This window comes from Aquarana catesbeiana, linkage group LG04 (genome assembly GCF_042186555.1).
Source record: "Aquarana catesbeiana isolate 2022-GZ linkage group LG04, ASM4218655v1, whole genome shotgun sequence".
NCBI classification, from domain to species: domain Eukaryota; kingdom Metazoa; phylum Chordata; class Amphibia; order Anura; family Ranidae; genus Aquarana; species Aquarana catesbeiana.
The window spans coordinates 62,400,469-62,424,179 of NC_133327.1; the positions used below are offsets into that span (position 1 = coordinate 62,400,469).

The 23,711-nt window shown below is 38.7% G+C and overlaps 1 long non-coding RNA gene across 1 annotated transcript; it reads right to left on the reverse strand.

Annotated features, from left to right (window-relative positions):
- Positions 1–8,241: 8,241 nt before the first annotated feature.
- Positions 8,242–18,385, reverse strand: LOC141141379 (uncharacterized). The gene is made up of 3 exons (XR_012244054.1): positions 18,248–18,385; positions 14,307–14,442; positions 8,242–11,824 (listed from the first exon to the last, which is right to left on the reverse strand). It is a non-coding gene; the product is annotated as an uncharacterized lncRNA (long non-coding RNA).
- Between the last annotated feature and the right edge of the window lie 5,326 nt (positions 18,386–23,711).

Below are 23,711 nucleotides of genomic sequence, written 5' to 3' on the forward strand. Positions count from 1 at the left end.
ACCTATGATGGAAACAATCGATGCAGTAATAAAGTCATAACATAAAAGAAAATATGAAAACGTATGTGGAAAAGAAAACCTTTTAAGCCAATAGGGAAGAAAAAAAAGAGGGGGTGTGACACTTCAATGTTACATCACCAAAGTTGAAAGCCTATACATAAATGTGCACATATGTTATGCATATGTACACGTATAAATACAGTGGGAAGGGCAAATAGACAAAGTAACAGAGCAGCCTTTGGGTACTTAATATGAAGATGAGAATGCATGAATAGGCCCCCCACTCTAACCTCAGGAGAAACACAGGCTGCTCTGGAAAAAGACAATGTGTTTGTTTTTAACCACTTAAGGACCGAGCCTCTTTTTGAGATTTATTGTTTACAAGTTAAAAACAGTTTTTTTTGCTAGAAAATTACTTAGAACCCCCAAACATTATACATTTTTTTTCTAACACCCTAGAGAATAAAATGGCGGTCATTGCAATTGTGCAGCGGTCTTACAAGCGCACTTTTTTTGGAAAAAATACACTTTTTTTAAATTTAAAAATAAGACAACTGTTAAGTTAGCCCATTTTTTTTATATTGTGAAAGATAATGTTACGCTAAGTAAATTGATACCCATTGATGTCACGCTTCAAAACTGCGCCCGCTCGTGGAATGGCGACAAACTTTTACCCTTAAAAATCTCTATAGGCGACGTTTAACAGGTTGCATGTTTTGAGTTACAGAGGAGTTCTAGGGCTAGAATTATTGCTCTTGCTCTACCAATCGTGGCGATACTTCACATGTGTGGTTTGAACACCGTTTTCATATGCGGGCGCTACTCACCTATGCGTTTGCTTCTGCGCACAAGCTCGGCGGGACAGGGCACATTTTAAAAAAAAATGTCTTATTTATTTTACCTTTATTTTTTATTTTTACACTGTTCTTTTAAAAAAAAAAGTGTCACTTTTATTCCTATTATTCCTATTTATTCCTATTTTATTCCTGTAAACATTCCTTGTAATAGAAAACAAGCATGACAGGACCTCTTAAATATGAGATCTGGGGTCAAAAAGACCTCAGATCTCATATTTACACTAAAATGCAATTTAAAAAAATGTAAAAAAAGTTCTCATTTAAAAAAAAATGGCCCCCTAAGAGCTATGGGAGGAAGTGACATTTTGACGTCGCTTCTGCCCTGCAATGGTATGGAGATGGGTGGGGGCCATCTTCCCCTCACTCGTCTCCATACCCAGCAAGGAAGAGGATCCGATTGCCTCCGCTGCTGCCGACGGCTCCGGTAAGCGGCGGAGGGCACTGGAGCGCTGTGGGAAGGGGGCCCTCCCCCGCCACCGATAAAAGTGATCTTGTGGCGAATCCGGTGCAGAGACCATTATTATCGGAAACTGGACCGCCGGCCGAAAAAGAGGATACCGGGGTTATGGCAGCTAGCTGCTGCCATAACAACAATATTCCTCTTCAAAGTTAGGACTTTTATCGGCATGCGGCGGTCCGGAAGTGGTTAAGGAGCAAAATAGAACGATACTTGAACAAAAATGAGCTGCATGGTCATGTTGCCAAAAAGAAGCCTTTACTTTGCCATTGCCACAAAAAAGCCGGAGAGGCATGTCAAGGTGTTGTTGGGCATATTGTAACCGGGCTTTTTTTGTGGCGTTGACTGTTATATTCGTAATATCTAAATTTTAATTTGGTCCTATAAGTATATAACTGAGGTTATGAAATCTGTAATTATGTGTGCAAGGAAGGTCTTTTGAGCTAATGACTTACAGATGTTGACATTTGAACTGAGTTCTCAATTTCAAGAGGCTGTCAAGATACATTGATTGATGATCTTTAGTTTTATGTTTTTAAAGGTATTCCTATGTCACTGATATCTTGCTTGAGAAATTGGGTGTTTATATAATTACTCTGAGCCAAGCTGTCTTGCAAACTCTCTTCTAGCTCTGTCTTTAATTAGTCATGCTGGCCAAATTGAATTCTTACTCCTAGCCCCCACCCTTGTGGGGAGTGGAGGGGAGGTTATAATGGGAGTAACAAGGGAGTGGTTATTTTTAGGTGTGCTTTCAACAAGAAAATTGAGTTTCTTAAAAGAAAGACACATGGTTAGAGTCACTCTTCTTCTTCTTCTTCTTCTTCTTCTTCTTCTTCTTCTTCTTCTTCTTCTTCTTCTTCTTCTTCTTCTTCTTCTTCTTCTTCTTCTCTTCAATTCTAACATATCTACATAAATCTGCATACAGACAGCTGATCTCAGAACAAAGGAAATTTCAGCCATCTTAAGCACATGTCTTGAACTTATATTTTTGAAACAAACAACTTTATCTTATAATTTTTGATCTTATTTGAAACCTACATTTATTTTGTATTTTAATCTGCAACATTTGTAAATATTTTTGTAACTTTTGTGTGGAAATCAAATCACACTATTTGACAAGCTGACTCAGTCAAAGAACTAAGACATTTATCTCACAATCATTTAGAAAAGGCAGGTATTTTCACAGTTATATTGACTTTATTACCTTGGCGCATGGCAGCCAGTATCAGTTTTGCAGAAGCTTTTTTTACCACTTCCTTCCTTAATCAGAGGGGAGAAGTGATGTATTGAAATTAAACTTTGGAACTATTAAATGAACCTAGAAGAAAATTTGATCGATTGATGATTGTGAACACCTGAGAATCTCATGTGGAAATCAGAAGTCTTGAAAGACGGTTATTTGAGATCAGCGCATAAAGGAAAAAGTCCTATATTCAGTGAGAAATCATGGAATGTGTTGATTGTCTAGCTCAGGGGTCTTCAAACTATGTCCCCCCAGTTGTTCAGGAACTTCAATTCCCATCATGCCTATTCATGTCTGTGAATGTCAGAGTTTTACAATGCCTCATGGGATGTGTAGTTCTGCAACAGCTGGAGGGTCGTAGTTTGAAGATCCCTGGTCTAGCTAATGAAAGTAAAATACAATTTAAAGGTTTAGCGAATTATGTGTCTGACACTATTTTGTGGAAATCAATGTATGAACAATGTTCACAGGCGAATGTTGAAATTGATAAGGCTAGATTTAGTTAAAACAAAAAAAAATTACGGAATGTAATGAAGCTAGTTACAGTTTTTAAATCAATGGTTTATGATGTGCCAGAAAAAACATATGATTTGTGTAGTGAACAAATCAGGAGGTGAAAATGTTTCAGAAATTACACAAAACACATGAGAATTTATCTACTGAACCTAGTTGTTCAAACTGTGATTTTTTTGTAACTATATTGAGCATTTGGAGAGTGAAATGGAAATGTAGGATGTTACAATTTCAAAAAACAAACATATCTCTGTGGTTACGACGAGGAATATCAAAACTCAGTCAGAAATGCCTAAGGCCTCTTATATAACAGATTCTCCTTTGGAATTAGATGATGCGAGAGAAGCAGAAGTACGCAAGTTAAAGTTATGAGATAGAGCGTCTAAGCTTAAGTTGCAAATACATGATCAGTTGATGAAAATTTTGAAAGATATCCCCCACTATGATTTAAGAGCAGATGCGTTTGACAATAAGGATGTCTTTTAAAGTTTTTGTGATCATTTCAACTTTCGTGATGATCAAAGGAATAGAATTTTCTGATTATGGGTCCCTAATTTTATGGCATGGTGTTTAACCACTTGCCTACAGGGCACTTACACCCCCTTCCTACCCAGGCTATTTTTAAGGTTTCAGCGCTTTGGCACTTTTAATGTTAGATGCGCAGTCATGCTACACTGTACCCAGATGACATTTTTATCATTTTCTTCATTTCCCCCAGCAGACGGTCCTTGGTCTTCTATAGAAATAGATTATATAGGACCATTACCATCAGGGAAAAATGGATTTAGATTTGCTTCAGTTTTGGTTGATGTTTTTCCAGTTTGGGGTATACCAACAAACCTCAATAGTGACAGAGGATCCCACTTTACAGGTAAAATCATGCAGGCAATGTGTAAAATCTTGGGAATAGAACAGAGATTTCATTTTTATTATTATTATTATTATTATACAGGATTTACAGTATATAGCGCCAACAGTCTGTGCAGCTCTTAACAAAATGAAGGCAGACATTACAGTTACATTACAATTTGGTACAAGAGGAATCAGATATGTACCATATCATCCATAGTCTGCAGGTATTGTGGAAAGAATGAATAGGACTATCAAATCTAGAATTGCAAAAATGTTGTTAGACAGAGGAAATACTTGGGTTGATGCTGTACCATTTGTTCTGATGAGTGTCAGAATCACAGCATCTTCAACAACACAGTATTCTCCTTTTGAATTATTATTATTATTATTATATTATTATTATTATTATACGAGATTTATATAGTGCCAACAGTTTACGCAGCGCTTTACAATGTATAAGGGGGACAACACAATTACAGTACAGTTCAATACAAAAGGTACAGGAGGGCCCTGCTCGTAGAGCTTACATTCTAAAGGGAGGGGGTGGTGGTACAAAAGGTAATAGCTGCAAAGAATGATTTGATGGGGGTTAATTATGAATTAATGATTTAATGAATTAATGACAGGAAGGAAAATGCCGCTTGTGTTTCCCAATGAACCTTTTTTGTCTATGCCGATTGTGTTTGGTTTTCTTTTTTTTTTTTTTTTTTTCCTTCTTTAACATTCTGCTTAAAAATTTGTGAATCAGTACTGCTTGGACCTTGAAGAAGGGGACATACCCCGAAAGCTTGTCCTGAAAAATTGTATGTTAGTGCAAATAAAAAAAGTATCACGGACAGTACTCAATTTTCTTTGTCTATGCCGCAAAGACAGGCAATAGAGAAAACAAAATGGTTACAGATGTTACAGGACAATCTGAACAATATTTTGCCACATGCAGCTACTTGTATGCAAAAAATGGTGCCTCCACATACAGTATTTCTAAGTTTAAGAAAGGAGGACAACTTATGATAATAATTTTCAGGAAAAGTGGACCATGGCAAAGTAATTGGTAAGGTCCATTTGACATTTTAGATGTTCAAGGTGTAATGGTGCAAGTCCAAAGACCTCTCAATTCAGTGAAAAATGCACGTAGACAACATAAAATGTGAGTACACACCAATCAATGCAAATTGTATATGCCGAGATAATGATACTGCATTTCTTTTTTCAGGAATGATTTCTAAAAATCTGACCTGGAGGAATCATGGATTCCAAAAAGAAGGAAAGATGACAACAAAAGAAAATAAAAGTTTTAAAGAGAGAAGACTTATCATCATAATCACAAGAATCATCTTTTCTCTAGTGACAATTTTATCTGCGGTAAAATATATCACAAACTGTTCCAGCAATGCAGAGGTTAACAGGATTGAAGATTTACACAACAAAGACATTACATTATTCAGAAACAAAAGAGATGTAGACATTGATGTCAATATAGATAACAAAAGCTAGCAAGATATTGATATCAATACAGATAATAAAAGTGATAAAGATATTGATATCAATACAGATAATAAAAGTGATAAAGATATTGATATCAATACAGATGACAAAAGTGATAAAGACAATGATATCACTATAGATGACAAAAGAGATAAATTTACATACACTGATATCAATACGGCTGAAGATTTGTTTGGATATGTATGCATAGGACAAGGATATACTTGCTGTATGGAATTGTATTTCATTCATAGTAATGATGTTGAAGTCAACGTAAAAATAAAATCTAAAACAAAATTTGTTAAAATGCAGGGGTCTTATAAACTAAATAACAGAACCGGAACCTTTGAATGTATTATAGTGGAAAGGGGTTTCTGGTCAGTATTTGTAAAAGGTAATGATTCAACAATTTGGTCTGGAGATGTTACTAATAATATTATAAGGTCTGGGAAATTACTTTACCCAGAATTACAGTCTTATTACCTATTACAAAGTTTTGTAAAAATGCTAGATCCAGAACATTTAAATATAATAGGAGATGAAAAGGGGGACATTGTAAAAATATGGGATTTTAAAGTAACAAGAAAATTAGCTCAAATAAGTGTTACAATTAGTATTACTGTGGTAGATATGATTGTTCCAGAAATAAAAGTGTCTCCACAGTCTTTAAAAATTATTGAAGACAAAGATAGTTTGCATTTGGTATGTAGTACACAGATATATTTACCTCAAAGTTCATTGTTAACTTGGAAAAGGAATGGTGAATTTTTTGGTAGTTTTCTTTACAGTACTACTAATATAATTCATAAAGGAATTTTTGGTAGTGTGAATTGGATTAATGATAAATTTATTTATCATCGAATAGGTGTATCTTTAAATGATACCGGTATATATGAGTGCTGTATATCAATAGAAAACTATCCATTGAAATGTGCTAATGCAAGTGTTGTAATGTCTCCAAGGAAAACTCCATGTATTGATAAGAAAATGTTCCTGCTAATCCTTTCCAGATTAACCATTTCCAATCCAGAGCTCTCTTGAGAGAGGGAAAGTTTGTCATTATATTGTGGAACTTTAATATTTCAGAATGGAAAATTTTTACAAGGTTTCGACAATGTCAAGGACATTTGCTTAATATGGAATTGGGTATTGAAAGATGGTTTGGAATTAATAGTAGGAATCATAACAGAAATAAGGGTGGTATTGTTGAAGGTATTTTAGGAGGAGTCGGTACTATTGGAAGTATAAGAAATAGTATGGATTTTAACACTTTAAAGTCTGATCTTGAGACAGTTGGTTTAGTGCAGGGGTCTCAAACTGGCGGCCCTCCAGCTGTTGCGGAACTGCAAGTCCCATCATGCCACTGGGAGTCATGCTTGTAACTGTCAGCCTTGCAATGCCTCATGGGACTTGTAGTTCTGGAACAGCTGGAGGGCCGCTTGTTTAAGACCCCTGGTTTAGTGGGATTAAAAGTATTAAGGTACAAAGAAAGTTAAATCAGATATTAGAAGATATGTTTATTAAAACAGCTAATGTAATGGGTCCATCTATATTACATCTTCAAAATATTACTCTTAATTTAATGACAAGTGAACAACATTCTCATATAACCAGAGCATGCTTAGAGATCCAGACCGAATATTCCACTAATTTGAAAATAATTGCGCAAGCATTTCAGGGTGGAATAACTCCTCTTGGCATTTTACAGAATTTACCCAGACAATATGTATATGCAATTAATCATACAATTATGGGTAAATAAATGGATAGGATGCAATCAGAATGTATGTTATAGTTCTTTTATGATTCCAATAGTAGGGAAAGAACAAATACTGGTTCCAATTACTGTCTTGGGATTACCTGTCAGCAGTACACAATTATTAAATTATAAATTACAGTATACAGATTTTGCGTTTAACAGTGACAATTTTGAATTAGGACAATTAGACCCCTTTCACACTGGGGCGGTTTGCAGGCGTTATTGCGTTAAAAATACCGCCTGCAAACCGACCCAAAACAGCCGCTGCTGTTTGTTCAGTGTGAAAGCCCGAGGGCTTTCACACTGAAGTGGTGCGCTGACAGGAGAAGAAAAAAACTCCTGCCAGCCGCATCTTTGGAGCGGTGAAGGAGCGGTGTATTCACCGCTCCTTCGCCGCTCCTGCCCATTGAAATCAATGGGACAGCGCGGCTATACCGCGGCAATACCGTGGCTATAGCCGCGCTATTCGAGCGGTTTTAACCCTTTTTCGGCCGCCAGCGGGGGTTAAAACCGCACCGCTAGTGGCCGAATACAGCCGCAAAAACGACGGTAAAACAGCGCTAAAAATAGCGCTGTTTTACCGCCGACGCCCCCACCGCCCCAGTGTGAAAGGGGCCTTAGATCTGTCATCATGTTTACAATTCCAGTCTAAAGTTATTTGTTTACCTAATCAAGACAAAAGTATATTTCATTCTTGTTATCATAATCATACATTATGTTCAGCAAGAATAGAAAAAGTTGAAACTACTTCTGAATTAATTACTCTTGTAGATAAAAAGAATGTTTGTTTCCAAATCATGACAGACACAGAAGGTATTAAAACTTTCTTCGCATTGTATAGAAGGAGACATTGTAGCAATAAATGTAAATGGGTAGAGAACAAATTTAACAAATATGCTTATGAAAATATAAGTGCTCTTCCCACACAATACAATATATCTCAGATAGATGAATTTCCTTGGGAAGAATGGGCAAATGTAATTCAAAAGGATAAAGGTTTATTAATAGCTTTAGTTAACCACTTAAAGTGGGGTTCCACCCCAAAAAAAAAAAAAAAAACTACATGAAAAATCCTAAAAAAAAAATACAAAAAAACATTTGGATATTTTTTTTTTTTTTTACTCACCTCTAAATGCCTGTTGCTAGGTGGTCCCTCGTAGTCTGCCTCTTCCAGTGCCTGGGCTGGTGACATCACTTCCGTCTCGGCACAGGAAGGGCTCAGCTCTGCTCCCTCCCTCCTGTCAATCATCTGGGACCCATTACAGGTCCCAGGTGACTGAGTGGCCAATCACGGCGCGCGGCGCCGCTTGCGCATGCGCAGTGGGTGCCAGGCTGTGAAGCCACAGCCTGGCGCCCACAGTTGCAATGCCGGCGCCGCTGAACGGAGGGGGAGACGAGCGGGGCTTCGACCCCCCGCATCGCTAGACCCTGGGACAGGTAAGTGTCTAATTAAAAGTCAGCAGCTGCAGTATTTGTAGCTGCTGACTTTTAATTTTGTTGTTTTTTTTTTTGACTGGCCCTCCTCTTTAAGGACCAAGCCTCTTTCTAAGATTTGGTGTTTACAAGTTAAAAACATTTTTTTTTTGCTAGAAAATTACTTAGAACCCCAAACATTATATATATTTTTTTTCTAACACCCTAGAGAATAAAATGGCAGTCGAGGCAATATTTTCTGTGCGCAGCGGTCTTACAAAAAAAAAAACACTTTTTTGAGTTAAAAAATAAGACAACAGTAAAGTTAGCCCAATTTTTTTTCTATTGTGAAAGATAATGTTACGCTTAGTAAATTGATACCCTACATGTCACTCTTCAAATTTGCGCCCGCTCGTGGAATGGCGACAAACTTTTACCCTTAAAAATCTCCATAGGCGACGTTTAAAAAATTCTACAGGTTGCATGTTTAGGCTTACAGAGGAGGTCTAGGGCTAGAATTATTGCTCTCATTCACCGATCACGATGATACCTTACATGTGTGGTTTTAACACCGTTTTCATATTTGGGCGCGGCTCACATATGCGTTCGCTTCTGCATGCAAGCTCGGCGGGACAGGGCGTGTTTAAAATTTTTTATTTATTTTCTCTTATTTATTTTACCTTTTATTTTTTTACACTATCCTTTTAAAAAAACAAAATTGTGTCGCTTTTATTCCTATTACAAGGGATGTAAACATCCCTTGTAATAGAAAAAAAGCATGACAGGACCTCTTAAATATGAGATCGGGTCTCAAAAAGACCTCAGATCTCATATTTACCCTAAAATGCAATAAAATAAAAACTTTTTTTATGTCATTTGAAAAAAAAAAAGTCCCTTTAAGAGCTATGGACGGAAGTGACGTCTTGACGTCGCTTCCGCCCTGCAGTGGTATGGAGAATGAGTGGCCATCTTCCCCTCACTTGTCTCCATGCCAAGCCAGGGACAGGACACGATAGCCTCCGCCACTGTCGATGGCTCCGGTAAGTGGCAGAAGGCACCGGAGAGCGGCAGGAGGGGGGACCCTCTCTCGCCGCCGATAAAAGTGATCTTGCGGCAAATCCGCCACAGAGACTGCTTTTATCTTGAAGCAGACCGCCCGCTGAAGAAGAGGATACTGGGGTTATGGCAGCTAGCTGCTGCCATAACAATGGTATTCCTCTTCAAAGTAGCGACGTAAAACGACGGCGGCCAGTCCGTAAGTGATTAAAGCGGGGGTCCACCTATCTATCGTTTTTTTTTTTTTTTTGAGTTCATTCACAAACTTTTCTTCTCAGCATTACATACTCACATATTGTGTGTAATATGTCCGCCTGTGTCAGATGTCGTCGGAAAGAATAACTTATATTATTCACTGCAGGCGGTTTCCATCTTCATTGTGGGCATTTGAAGCCCACAAGCATTTATTTCCTGGATGCGGTGAATGCTGTGCTCCCAGCATTCACCTCTCATTCCCGCACATGCTCAGTGGCATCCTGGGAAGCCTGAGACTAGCTCCCAGGAGTCTGGGAGAGGCTAGAAACACGCCTACTCCCACTGGAGGAGAACCAGGAAGTGCAAAGAAGAATAGAAAAATAAAAGGTAATTACGGCGATTTAAATTTTTTTAAACGGCATGTCAGCATCTAGGCAAGGAAGAGAATACATACAGATATTGTTCAAAATTTGGGTGGAACCCCGCTTTAAGGAACTTCAGAATGCAGAAATATTGTTTAAACATGAACAAGGAAATTTGTAAGAAATAGCTCATCAATGGTCAGAGTTCTCAGGTAATAATTGGTGGAAAAAATTCAGTAATAGTATATCAATTTGGGGGAAAATTTCAATTAATCCCGGAGCAGGAAATATTTTATCGCATCCTATAGTCATTATTTTTATTATTATTATGTTATGCATTATATTTCAGTTATGTTTAATGTTTAGAATGAAAAAAAATTATTTTCGAATTAGAAATGAAATCAGGAAAGGTGATGATCTTTTGCAAAATATGCTTAAGAGAAGAATGGGTTCTGGAGTTGCAAACTCAGTTACAAATGACAAAACATTTGGAATTATTAGATCAAAGCCAGAGTATTTGTGATATGGATGGACGTGTGAATGATATAAAGGAAATATGATTATTATTCATATTTCATAGGGGAATGTTATATTCTTAATATCTACATTTTAATTTGGTCCTATAAGTATATAACCGAGGTTATGAAATCTCCTGAAATTATGTGTGCAGGAAGGTCTTTTGAGCTAATGTGTGGAAATAAAATCACACTATTTGATTCAAGCTCAGTCATAGAACTAAGAAATTTGTCTCACAATCATCTAGAAAAGGCAGAAGAGTCTTTTCACAGTTATATTGACTTTTTTACATTGACGCAGTAAAGGCTTCTTTCTGGCAGCTCGACCATGCAGCTCATTCTTGTTTAAGTATCATCAAATTGTGCTCCTATATGTTCACCTGCATGATATTTCTTTTTATCTTGTTCTAGGAAAACCTCACTCAGCGTGATAATGAAACTATCAATTTGCTGCTTCTCTACTCCATAACGAGAAAAGCCGTGTACTCACGAGCGGAATGTCCGACAGAAAAAGTCCGATGGAATCTTTTCATCGTCTATTCCAATCGTGTGTATACCTCATCGGACTTTTTTTTTTCGAAAAATCTGATGGACCTAGAAATAGAACATGTTCTAAATATTTCCGACAGAACCAATTCCTATCGGGAAAACCGCTCATCTCATCTGTATGCTGTTCTGACGGACCAAAAACGATGCATGCTCTGAAGCAAGTACGAGACGGAAGCTATTGGCTACTGGCTATCGAACTTCCTTTTTCTAGTCCCGTTGTACGTGCTGTACGTCACCACGTTCTGGACAGTCGGACTTTGGTCGGACTTTGGTTTGACCGTGTGTAGGCAGGACCGCTTGAATGGAATTCCATCGGAGTTCCGTCGGAGAAACCTTCGGAGTTTATTCTGACGCAAAACTGGTCGTGTGTACACAGTGGATCCAGAACATTCTGGGCTCAAAAGATGTTTGTGTTGAATGATGCTGGCCATCAGGCTGCGGACATCTACTGGCAGATAATAAAGTACTACTGGAGAAATCTCTGGATTAAAGGTGAATAATGCAGCAAAGCTGGTATTGTTGCTTTATCTTTTCATGGGTTATTCATTCTTGAGTGACCCTGTTGTTACTGTAAAATAATAGAAGAAGAATAACAACATTGTAAAAGAAGATTAGTAATATTTACCTTTCCAGTGGGTGGTGACTTCAGTCTTTGCTCTCTTGCTAAGCTAAAGGCACTGAAACTATCCACACTATTCACATGTGTCGAATACTTGGTTCTGTAGTGAGCTCTATGATTCCTCCCACCAGCCGCAATATCACTACTGTGTCCTGCTGTGATGTAGTGGCCAGCAGGAGGAAACACGGCACCCCATGTGGGGGACCAGGTCAGGGGAGGACTGGGAACAATTGGCTTGGGAGGCAAACACAAGATGGTTTCATTATAGAGATGGCTTCCAATGGATTAAACAAAGTGCACCAAACAAAGGGCGCCTCAGTGATTGGCGGCCATAGTGAAAGAGGTGTTTTGAATTAATTGCTGAAAAAATGTGCAATGATTTGTAAGGAAGGAAAAGATGACTGCTGCCCTTTGAAAATAATAATTATAATATCATGCAATCATAGTAAATAATCCTTATTACAGAGCTATCTCTTTTTTGTTGATTTATATATTTATATTGTTTATACATTATATTTTATATATAATTACTATTACTACATTACTATTTATATTGTTTAACAAGTTCTAGTACTATTTGGAGTTATAGTGAGTTTTACATTTTACTAAATATATTTCTGTTGAAAATATTATAATCATGATCATATATTCACAGTATGTGTCTTATTCATAGTATCTATAGTTATAATATGCAGCTATATTTTATACAGCTTACTTTTCTATCATCTTTTTAGGTTCTGCAAAAAAACAGAAAATTGTATTAATTTAAATACTACTTTGTTATATCTTCTTAGTTCTGATGCAGGGGATAAACCTTCCCCAAAGCACTTTTGGATTGATTTACTAAAATCAAATAGGCGGTTCACTTTTGCAAGGGAATTTGCCTCAGAGCTTAGTAGATGTGGTGAAATTTATCTTTGCAAAGAATACTCAATCATGTGCAAGGAAAAAAAATGCATTTTTCCTTACACCTGATTCGATGATGGAAGTCAGTCAGAGAGACCTCATCAGACAAATGTCCTTGCAAAGTGAACAGCCTATTTGCTTTTAGTAAATCAACTCCTTTGGTTTTCTAATTTGATCTCCTACCCAACTTTAAGTTTGGAACAAATTGTATCTGGACTGTTAATTTGTGGTGTGGAGTTTTATTCTTAAATCAGATGTTCTATTGATTCATGTAGCTTCTTGTCCTGCTGACAATTGCATACCTCCCAACTTTCTGAACTGGGAATGAGGGACACCTATAAGCAAAAAGTATGTAGGCATAGGACACACCCCCTGCCACACCTCCCTTAAAGGAGAATTGTACAAAAAAATGATTGGTTAAACCCACAAGTGTTTTTTTTTTTTTTTACCTCTACTATTCCTTTATATTGTCTTCTGCAATTTACAAATGCAGCAATTTAGAAATTGGATGAAAGGTTTAGCACTGGTGAACACTTTGTGATAGTTAAGTAGTGCATTTTATATAGATCAGGCCAAAATGGGAAAAATTAGAAGGAAAGAGGGACAGAGGAACTTTGTTCTGAATGAGGGACAGCCCCCGAAATGAGGTACAGTTGGGAGCTATGTAACTGTACTGCCCAGTTTTTGTACAGGCATTTTAGGGACAGGAAGTAGGAGAAAACCTCTCCAGTGGGGCATTATTTAAAATTAAAATATTAAACATGTTATACTCATCTGCTCTGAGCCCCGATCCTCCTCTCCTATGGTGCCTTGCCAGCAATCTTGGCTCCTCCTCTTCTGTGTCTTCCCCCATAGCAAGCACTTGCTATGGTGGCAGACATGAGAGCACACTACTGAGCAAGGCTGTGTGTGTCCATAAACACACACAGCCTTGCTCAGCCCCGGGCCCCGCTCTTTGCTCACAGGATTTGACTGACAGCAGCAGGAGCCAATGAAGCAATTTCAAAAATATTACCCCACTCCGTGGAATCATATAAATGAATACAAATTGTCAAAATTAATTATCTGTAGCTGCCGCAGTTAACCCTATGTGCTAAATAAACACAAATGTCAAACATACAGTATATGTGAAATTGAAAACAACGCTGCTATCTATATAAATTTGACCTGTAAAGCCCACATTCATCATTTTGATAAAAGCATAAAGCATAAATAAAGCATTAATATACTGTGATATAAAACCAATAACAGCAAACAGTCCAGTAAAAAGTCCCAGTATGACGGTGCTCTCAATATAAAGTGCTTGTGCTCCTATGGACATAAAATGTACTCCATTCAAAGTGTTTCTGTTGTCCTTATATGGACTGACACTCAACACAGGATATTAACCTACTACTCATATTTCTAGATACTGTATCAGTATCTACTGGTCATACCGTGCTTTTTGGGATTGTTTGCGTAAGTTTTCTACACCGTTCATACTTCACCCGATGGTCTTCCATGTGTATTGGGTCTCCGCTCTTACCTCTCTCCCCAGGTACACACTCGTCCTAGAACCCACAAACGGCTTCCAAACGGCTTCCAACCGACTCCGTCCACAACTGTCTACTTTTCAGTTGCGCTTCAACTTCCCCAATGGCTCCCACTGTTCTCAGCAAAGCCTAGGAATGCAAGGAAATGCATTATGGAAAAAACATTTAACCTTTAGAACCACTTTGACCTATTTATTAATTTCTCTATAATTTTAGCAAAAATCTGAAGATTTTGGTGAAATTTTGCCATATTGATGAATTGGAGTCAATGGGCAAGGTGAAATTATACTCTAAACCCAAAAACAAAAATGTAATATATTGCAGCAGCTTTACAGTGCTTAGGTGTGGTGGCTGCATTTTCTTTTTTCAGGCTTTTTTCCCTTTATTTTTACCTTGTAATCCACTTCCTACACCTAGGTGGCTATATTTATTTTTTTACTGTATCTATGGGGGCAGCCATGGTTGTCACTTAGGCTGGACTTCAGAAATGTCTGCCTTTGTTCATCTCCATCACATAGGTCACATTCACCTGTTCCACGCTTCAGTGCCAGATCTTCCCCTCTTTTATGCATCTTCTGACTTCCTGCTTCAGTCTATTATTTCACAGAGGAACATTTTGGACCATGTCTAGCCCAAGTTGGAGCTTGACTGTTTTGTACTGCCATGCTTATGCAATGAAGGGAAAGAAATACAGACGTGTGCGGATGTACTATGTTTTTGCATGTTTGAAATCACTCCAAGTTGTCTAAAAATATTTATTCCAGGCTCCAGGCAGTTAATAAGGTGTGGGCTTCTGGAGTACAGTCCTCCACTCACCCTTATTCATGGTTTGTTGCCTTTGGTAGAAAGTAAAAGGGATCATAAGTTATATGTGTGTTGTAGGGTAAACGGTTGCACTTACCTTCCTAGCCCCGGGACTGTTTGTCTGTTTGTGTATTCTTCCAGAATGTATCATGTACTCTGAAATACCACTAGTATTGTTCCCATCATCTTTACTTAAAAAACACTGCTACCTTTAATTTTATTTGCCTTGTAGTAATATGTTAAACAATTATGTTTAAATAGTTATACTGTATAAAAACTTTACACCAGACCAGTTGCAGTGGGCTAGGGCAGGGAATGGAGAGGAGAAAGTATCTCCACCACTATCCAAAAATTTGGGATAAACTCCTTTTTTTTTGGACCCATGATTGGAGTGAGATATATAAATTCTGTACCTTATTTTCTAAAGTTCACAATACAAATTGCAATTATGTAGTGAAAGGACCTGCTTGATTGGATAGACATTGATTGGATAGTCGCATTTCACAAAATTTTCTTAAATCTAATGCTGAAAATTAACAAATTGCAATATGTATAGTGATCCAAAGATGGCTGATCCACACTGGTTCTGTGGGGGGTCTTTTGGAGGTTATGATGAGCCTACCTCAGGATTATTTTTAGAAATTGATAGAATCTATTGCTCTATGACAATAAAAGTTCCTGAAAGAAAGAGATGACACGAGGACATTTGTGTGTTTCTGTCTGTTTCTCATAAATCTATTCTTACCATTTCCTAACCACAGTGATGCTCCCCCCATGGAATTAGCTGATGTCTCTGGAAGCTACACAGGATAAATAAAGGTCTTCTCTCCCTGGGAGGTCCGGCTTCTATTTTCAATAAAACATCTGTAGGAGAGCATTCATGGGTCTTGGTAACCAACTGTGGTGCTCAGCCAATGTATTTGTTATCAAGGATAATTCAGGCCGCATATTAAAATAATGTCATGTTTTATAAACATGGAGGCCAATTTTACCAAATTTGGAATCCTTAGCTTTTGCATGAGAGGGATGAGTGATGTCACCTTGCTTAGGAGAATATTACAAAAGCTGTGATCTAAGGTAGGTATTTCTTCCTTCTTTTAGTTAAGTTTTTTGTTGTTGTTAGGCCTAGGGATTTAGAATTGTGAATGGGGGGGGGGGGATACCTTAATACCTTATACTGTATGTTTTAGTTGCTCAGAGCTGCAAGATCCACTTTGAGGTAGAAGTAAACCCAAATAGATTGGCCCATCACTATTTTACAGCTCCAGATTTTTGTTTATAGTCTAGGTATGTGCCCAGTAGTATGAAGAGGTTAACCAAAAAGCTTTTATGATCTAAATCAATCAATTTTTTTCCGGGTTTTCATACAAAATGTGTCCTATAATGGCACTAATGAATCCTAAGAGCCCTTTCACACTGGGGCGGGGGGCGGCGTCAGCGGTAAAATGCCGCAATTATTAGCGGCGTTTTACCGTCGGTATGCGGCCGCTAGCAGAGCGGTTTTACCCCCCCGCTAGCGGCCGAGAAAGGGTTAAATACCACTGCAAAGCGCCTCTGCAGAGGCGCTTTGCCGGCGGTATAGCCGCGCCATCCCATTGATTTCAATGGGCAGGAGCGGTATACACACCGCTCCTTCACCGCTCCGAAGATGCTGCTGGCAGGACTTTTTTTACCGTCCTGCCAGCGCATCGCTCCAGTGTGAAAGCCCTCGGGGCTTTCACACTGGATACACAGCAGCAGCACTTTCGGGTCGGTTTGCAGGCGCTATTATTAGCGCAATAGCGCCTGCAAACCACCCCAGTGTGAAAGGGCTCTTAGACAAACGATCTTTCAGAATGTCCATATGAATGTTTAAATCAAATTCTACTGGTGCATGGCCAGCTTAAATCGGAGTTCCACCCAAAAGTGGAAGCTCAGCTTATCTCTCTCCTCCCCCCTCCGGTGCCACATTTGGCACCTTTCGGGGGGGGGGGAGAGGGTACTTGTTTTTGATAGGTACCTGTCCCCAGATCCGTTGGACCTCTACGTGGCGAGCAGCCCCTCCTCATTTCCTGCCACAGGGACATTCAGAACGTGCATGCACATTAGAGAATCTGCTGTGAAGCCCCAAGGCTTCACTGCCGATTTCCCTTGCAGGCTATGGCAGCGGCAGCACCCAAGAGCCGATGGAAACATCGGCTGGGGTGCTGACATTTGATTCCAGGACAGGTAAGAGTCCTAATATTAAAAGTCAGCAGCTGCAGTATTTGTAGCTGCTGATTTAAAAAAAAATTGTGGGGGGCTGGAGCACCGTTTTAAGTCACCTAGGAATTGAGCATATAGGATCATAAATCCTATGAAGTGGGAATTGACTTTTGTCTCAGCTGTATTGTTTTCAGGGAGTGCATTTTAAATTGATTCAGCACGGCAATTCTACCAAACAGTAAGTTAAATCTGAACTTTACGCCAAGTAATTATATGACTTTCATGGAACATTAGAACCATACCTAATAATTATGTCATTAAGAGCATATACCACTTATATGGGCATAAAATTCAGAAGTAGTTAAACAAAGGGTGTAAAAAAACGTTCATACACCAAAATGACAAAATCCTCCTCTCTTCTGTAACTTCCCTTGTGTCATGACACTTTGTTCCAATGTCCTGGGCATTCCAAGAAAAACAACAGAGGAAAGGTCATAATCCCCATTTATCTCCTGGAACACCCTGTGCTGCTGCTAATATTTGGCAGTCAAAGCATCTAGCCTTGTTCTGTCCCCCACAATACCCCCACAACACCCCCCCCCCCCTTTGACAATTGCCAACTGATTATCAAGGCAGAAGGACAGTTTTGGTAGTTTGCTGTGACAGAAGGAAGTGTAACACAGCCTTCCTTTCCCTGCTATATTTAGGACAATATAGTGTATGGTTATACACCTGCAGTATTCTGACTAACAGTAATTAACAGAACAGAACTGCATTTAGTTTTCAACAGCCTATAAACACAGTCCTGATCTGCTATAACAGTCCCATTGATGAAACAGAAAAATGATTGAAGAAAAAACATTGGCCGCCAAAGTTGGGGCTCTTGAAGAAAGCACAACAGCTCCCAGCAGACAACAGATTAACTCGTAATATTTTAGGCTCTTACCAATCCCAGGATACTCTTTTCTGGGTCTCTGGACAGGTGCTCTTATTCAGTAACAGTCCAGTTCAAGTCAGACGGGGATAGAGGCTGCTGATGATCTCTCTCTTTCAATCCTTTTCCATCTCTGTTTTCCTTTCATACAAGTGGTGGGAGTGTTCTCTAGTACAGCCTGATCATACCAGGCATCCAAATCCCACCCTCCCAGGGGAAAGGTTCTCAGTCTCTTTGCTTCTCTGAGTTCTCGCCCAATTGTAGTCAACTATGGCAGGGATCTGTTCATTCCATAGCTGCAGCAGCAGCTCAGTCTCTTTCCCACACACATGCTTGCCTCCAGGACTGTCCCTTCACATGTAGCATTGCACAGAGTATGATAGCAACAACAGTTTCCAATCAGCCCTTTTCTCCTGGGGAGCACAACATCAGATAGCTCCAGCAAACTCTGGCCACACACCACTGTTCTCCCTTCACTGCAGCCTTGTGGTGCTCCCTCCCAGCTCCTTAACACAGGAGAATGGTTGCAGCAGCACATGGTCCCCACAGTGGCTTCCTACCTGGCTGGTGGTACAACAGACCTCCCTTACTACAGCAGCACAGTTCACTCTCCATGTTCTGGTGCATCATTCAATCACTGTCCTCTAGACCCAGTCAAGATGGCTGCTCCCTGCATTGAAGACACTCCATAGATGAGAATCACAAAGTGGTCTCCTTAAAGCAGTATTAAACACAAAACCAAAAATGTAATATATGGCAGCTTACCGATCCTTAGATGTGGTGGCTGCATTAGCTTTTTTTTTTTTAGTATTTTTTTCCCTGTTTTTATCTGCTGATCTGGCCAGTAACACAATTTGAGTTCCCAACATAATTCAATTCTCAGCAAATATGGGTGGAAGACAAGTAAAGAAGATTCTCATCATCCAAAATCCATCCCTGAAGACATCATCATGACGAAAAGCGTAAGGTGGGGCTTGTACATCGTTGGTCTGTGTGTGCCTGCAGCCAGTGTGTGCAGCTGGAGCCGCCGCAGTTTAAGGCCTGGTTCACACCTATGCAGGTTGCAGTTTGCATATTCCAGGTGCAGTTTGCATTTTTCAATACGTGTTTTTTATCCATTGAAGTCTATGGAGTCAAAAACCAGAAAAAAGTCCCTGGCCCTTTGCAAAAATGCACAGATGTGAACATGGCCCATAGGAAACCATGTTAAATGGACTGTACTGTGTTTCTGCAAAACTGAAAACACACTAAAAAATGCATAGGTGTGAAAAAGGCCTAACAAGACAGTGCGGTTAACCTTTAGTGTTGGGAACAACACCTCTTATACTTGAATGCACTACTTTGTTTTTAATGTGGTTTTAATAAAAGAGGATTTATGCAATGAGAATTGTCTTTTCTTGTCTTCCACCCATAATTTCTGACAATTAATTTATGCTGATATCATCTCTTTGAGGAGAAACCACTGGGACTAATTGATTAGACAAGAGAGGACCCATTGATTAAATTGATTAGGTCATTAGTTCTGGTGAGTCATTTAGTGTGACTGATAGAGGTTTCACTGGTTTATCTTCACATTTGAAGAAATACACAGTACATGAGGAATATCTTTGTGTTATTTGAAGATTTGCATCTTACTTTTTAAAGCACAGGGCACTTTTTTGGAACATTGCATATAAAATGTGGCACACTATTGCACTGGACACTTTAAGCACTTTGTTGTAACAACATTTTCACAAGATTTTTTTATGAATTAATTGTACATGTCAAATTTGGAATATATTTATAGTTTATTTGTTCTTTTAATTCATGAATTCTTTTTTTTTGTTAATTTATTTCATGAACTATTGCACATGTTCTTTGCACATCTGTTAGGATAACGCTGACAGGATGATATGATTTATGGTTTTGTTGGTTACATATTTTCATTTACTTGTAGACAAGAAGTATTGTTTTTTACTCCTTGGCACAGACACACACACACACACACACATATATATATATATATATATATATACGCACTATATTACCAAAGGTATTGGGACGCCTTCCTTTACTCGCACATGAACTTTAATCGCATCCCAGTCTTAGTCCGTAGGGTTCAATATTGTGTTGGCCCAGCTATAACAGCTTCACCTCTTCTGGGAAGGCTGTCTAAAAGGTTTAGGAGTCTGCCTATGGAAATGTTTGACCATTCTTCCAGAAGCGCATTTGTGAAGTCAGGCACTGATGTTGAACGAGAAGGCCTGGCTCGCAGTCTCCACTCCAACAGTCAGGACCCTGTTCAGGCCAGTCAAGTTCCTCCACCCCAAACTGGCTCATCCATGTCTTTATGGACCTTGCTTTATACATTGGACCAAATCATTTGTTGGAGGGAGGATTATGGTGGGGGTTTTTCATTAGGGGTGGGCTTTGCCCCTTAGTAACAGTGAAGGGACCCCCACCCCAAGATCTGCAGACATCATGGCCACAATTATTCATACCATCTAAAGCACTTAGACCCTACATCCCTAAAATCCTTCCTATCTATTAGGGGTCAAGTCTGCAGATAGTCCAATTTTATGCCAATGTTCAGCACTGATTTTCCTTACTGAAGTCCAGAAAAGTACCTCGACTTCAGGTAAGAATCTATGGCTATAAAAAAACACAATTAAACATTTCTCTCTGGTCCTTATTTTTCTTTAAATATAAATCTAATTATAATCTCCTATAGGACCTACTTGAAGGGCTTGTTATGGAATGTAGGTGACCGTAGGAAAAATATATATCAAGGGTCTATTATCAACACAGTAGGGTCTGTAACCAACAATAAATAATATTCAGTGTCCATATACCTGGAATTTGTTTTTATCAGAATACCCTGATGATACATCAGTGTAGAAACAGGAATCAACAATGGAGGTGTATTTAAAGGATCTGTGAGCATAAGGCCATAGAGAAAATTTAAGAGCCTTCCATCCATCTATTGACACCATTGCCCTTTATAAGAGTATTTATCTATAAATATATATTTAAATATATATTTCTATGCTGTATATAAACTAATACGGCTCTATAGGTCAAATGATAATGGTAATATTACTTGGAAAGACCTCAAAGGGTCCATTTAGCTTGCTGATGATGAACTTCTTCGCTGGTTTCCCATACACTCCTAAAGAGACTTTGTTTATACCAACCTACTGTATATCACTATAGTCATCTTTAAGAAGCAGGCTGAAAAGTATTGGTAATATATATATTATTTACACTGTAACAATCGCATCCACCAATGACATCAAAAGGCCATATACAGTGTACAGTTAAACTTACTACTACTACTACTAATGTCTTCTAGCCAGAAGCTATTTCTTACTACACTGTCATGTCTGCAAACATAGTCTTCTTGTCAGCCTGTCAACATATGTCAAATAGTCTCACCCATATAGACCAACTGTTACAGTGCTGGTTATCGTTTCTTTCCCATAATATATAGTTTATGGTTCTTCCCATAATATATAGCATATGCTTTTCTTGCCATAAAACTTGTGAGCTATGTACTTACCAATGATGTGGCGGTGGACGTATTGCAAACACAAAAAAAAAAAATAAGTATGTGCTTTACAATTTTAACATAATTGGTTAATAAAATATTTTTCTTTTTAATAAAAATAGTGTGATGTTTCCAAATCAAATATATGTACCTTTAAATTCCGAAAAATGATTTTCTTTTTGTCCTGGTACAATATTGAAGGGGCAGGGATGCTGGTACAACCCCCAAGAGGTGGATAATGTTTGTTAATGCCATGCACAATTATTTGCTGATTTACAAGGCTGCTGCTCAAGAACCATACCAAAAGCTCTACTTAATCTGACTGCAGGAGATTATTGAAGAGAGAATAATGCAGATACAGAAATTATGTTGATGTTGACAGGCTTTACTACATTTCTAAATAAATGGGAACCATTTTGCCAGCATCCTCATTAACATTAGTGCCATATGGCATCTCTCCCCTGACACTACAGCTTGCAGATAAGGTGCCCTACCTGGGCCTGATAGGTTCATTTGATATGCGTGGAGGTAATCAACTGTGACAGCAAATAGCTTTGAAAATATTGAAGGGGTGCATTGTCTAGATTTCTCTCTCATTGCTTTAGTTCAAAGCTCAAAGGAGCTGGCTTTATTGAGCTGCTGAACAGGGATTCCTTGTATAGCAAGTCCTCCAACACTGATGACATACCTATGCTTGCCTTCCCTTGGGTCTGGAGGTCAGAAAGCTGGTTCTGGATTTCTTTCATAAGCCCTCTACTACCAGTTTCATGAATAATAAAAATATAAAAGGGTGACAGCGGAAAATGATAAGGTTCTTCATAAAGTCTGCCCCTTTTTTGATTTTTTTTTTTTTAGTATAAATTTATGTTTGACCCAAGCATGTTTTAGTTCAATTATTGTTGAATGACTCCCTATATCTGCTGGAAGTTTGTTACAAGTATCAACTATTCTTTTAGTAAAATTATTATTTTTTAGGTTAGTTCTGAAGTTTCCTCCTGCTAGTTTGAAGTTATGTCCTTGTGTTTTCAATCTTAGCTTAACATTGAGAAATACAACCTTCCTGGGCCTTATCCAAACCCTTATGCCCTGTACACACAATAGGATTTTCCAATGGAAAATGTGTGATAGGACCTTGTTGCCGGAAATTCCGACCGTGTGTAGGCTCCATCACACATTTTCCATAGGAGTTTCCGACACACAAAATTTGAGAGCTGGCTATAAAATTTTCCGACAACAAAATCCGTTGTCAGAAATTCCGATCGTGTGTACACAAATCCGACGCACAAAGTGCCACGCATGCTCAGAATAAATTAAGAGATGAAAGCTATTGGCTACTGCCCTGTTTATAGTTCCGTCGCCGATGTACGTGTTTTACGTCACTGCGTTCAGAGCGACTGGATTTTCCGACAACTTTGTGTGACCGTGTGTATGCAAGACAAGTTTGAGTCAACATCCATCGGAAAAAATACATGGATTTTGTTGTCGGAAAGTCTGATCAATGTCCGACCGTGTGTACGGGGCATTAATGTATTTAACGGGTTTTAATCGCTTTCCCTTTTTTCCTCAAGAATGTATATATTAAGTGCCTGCAGTTTTTCCTGATATGTTTTATTCCTCAGATTTTTTTAAGATGTTGCCCATCTCTGGAGTCATTTGGGGTTGATTTACTAAAGAGAGAGTGCAACGTGGTACTCTAAATGATATTCTAAATGAGGTCTAACTAATAATCATTATAGAGGAATCAGGATTTCCTTCCTCCCGATGGTGATCCTTATATGATAACTAAAGATCTATCTAGGACAGGGGTCTCAAACTCAAATTACCTAAGGGCCACAGGACAAATGTTCACATCCACTGGGGGCCGCATGCAAACTGTCCTTTCCCCCAGCATTGGTGTTAGCGGACGCACTATTAACCCCCAGCACTGGTGTCAGCGGACGCAATATTACC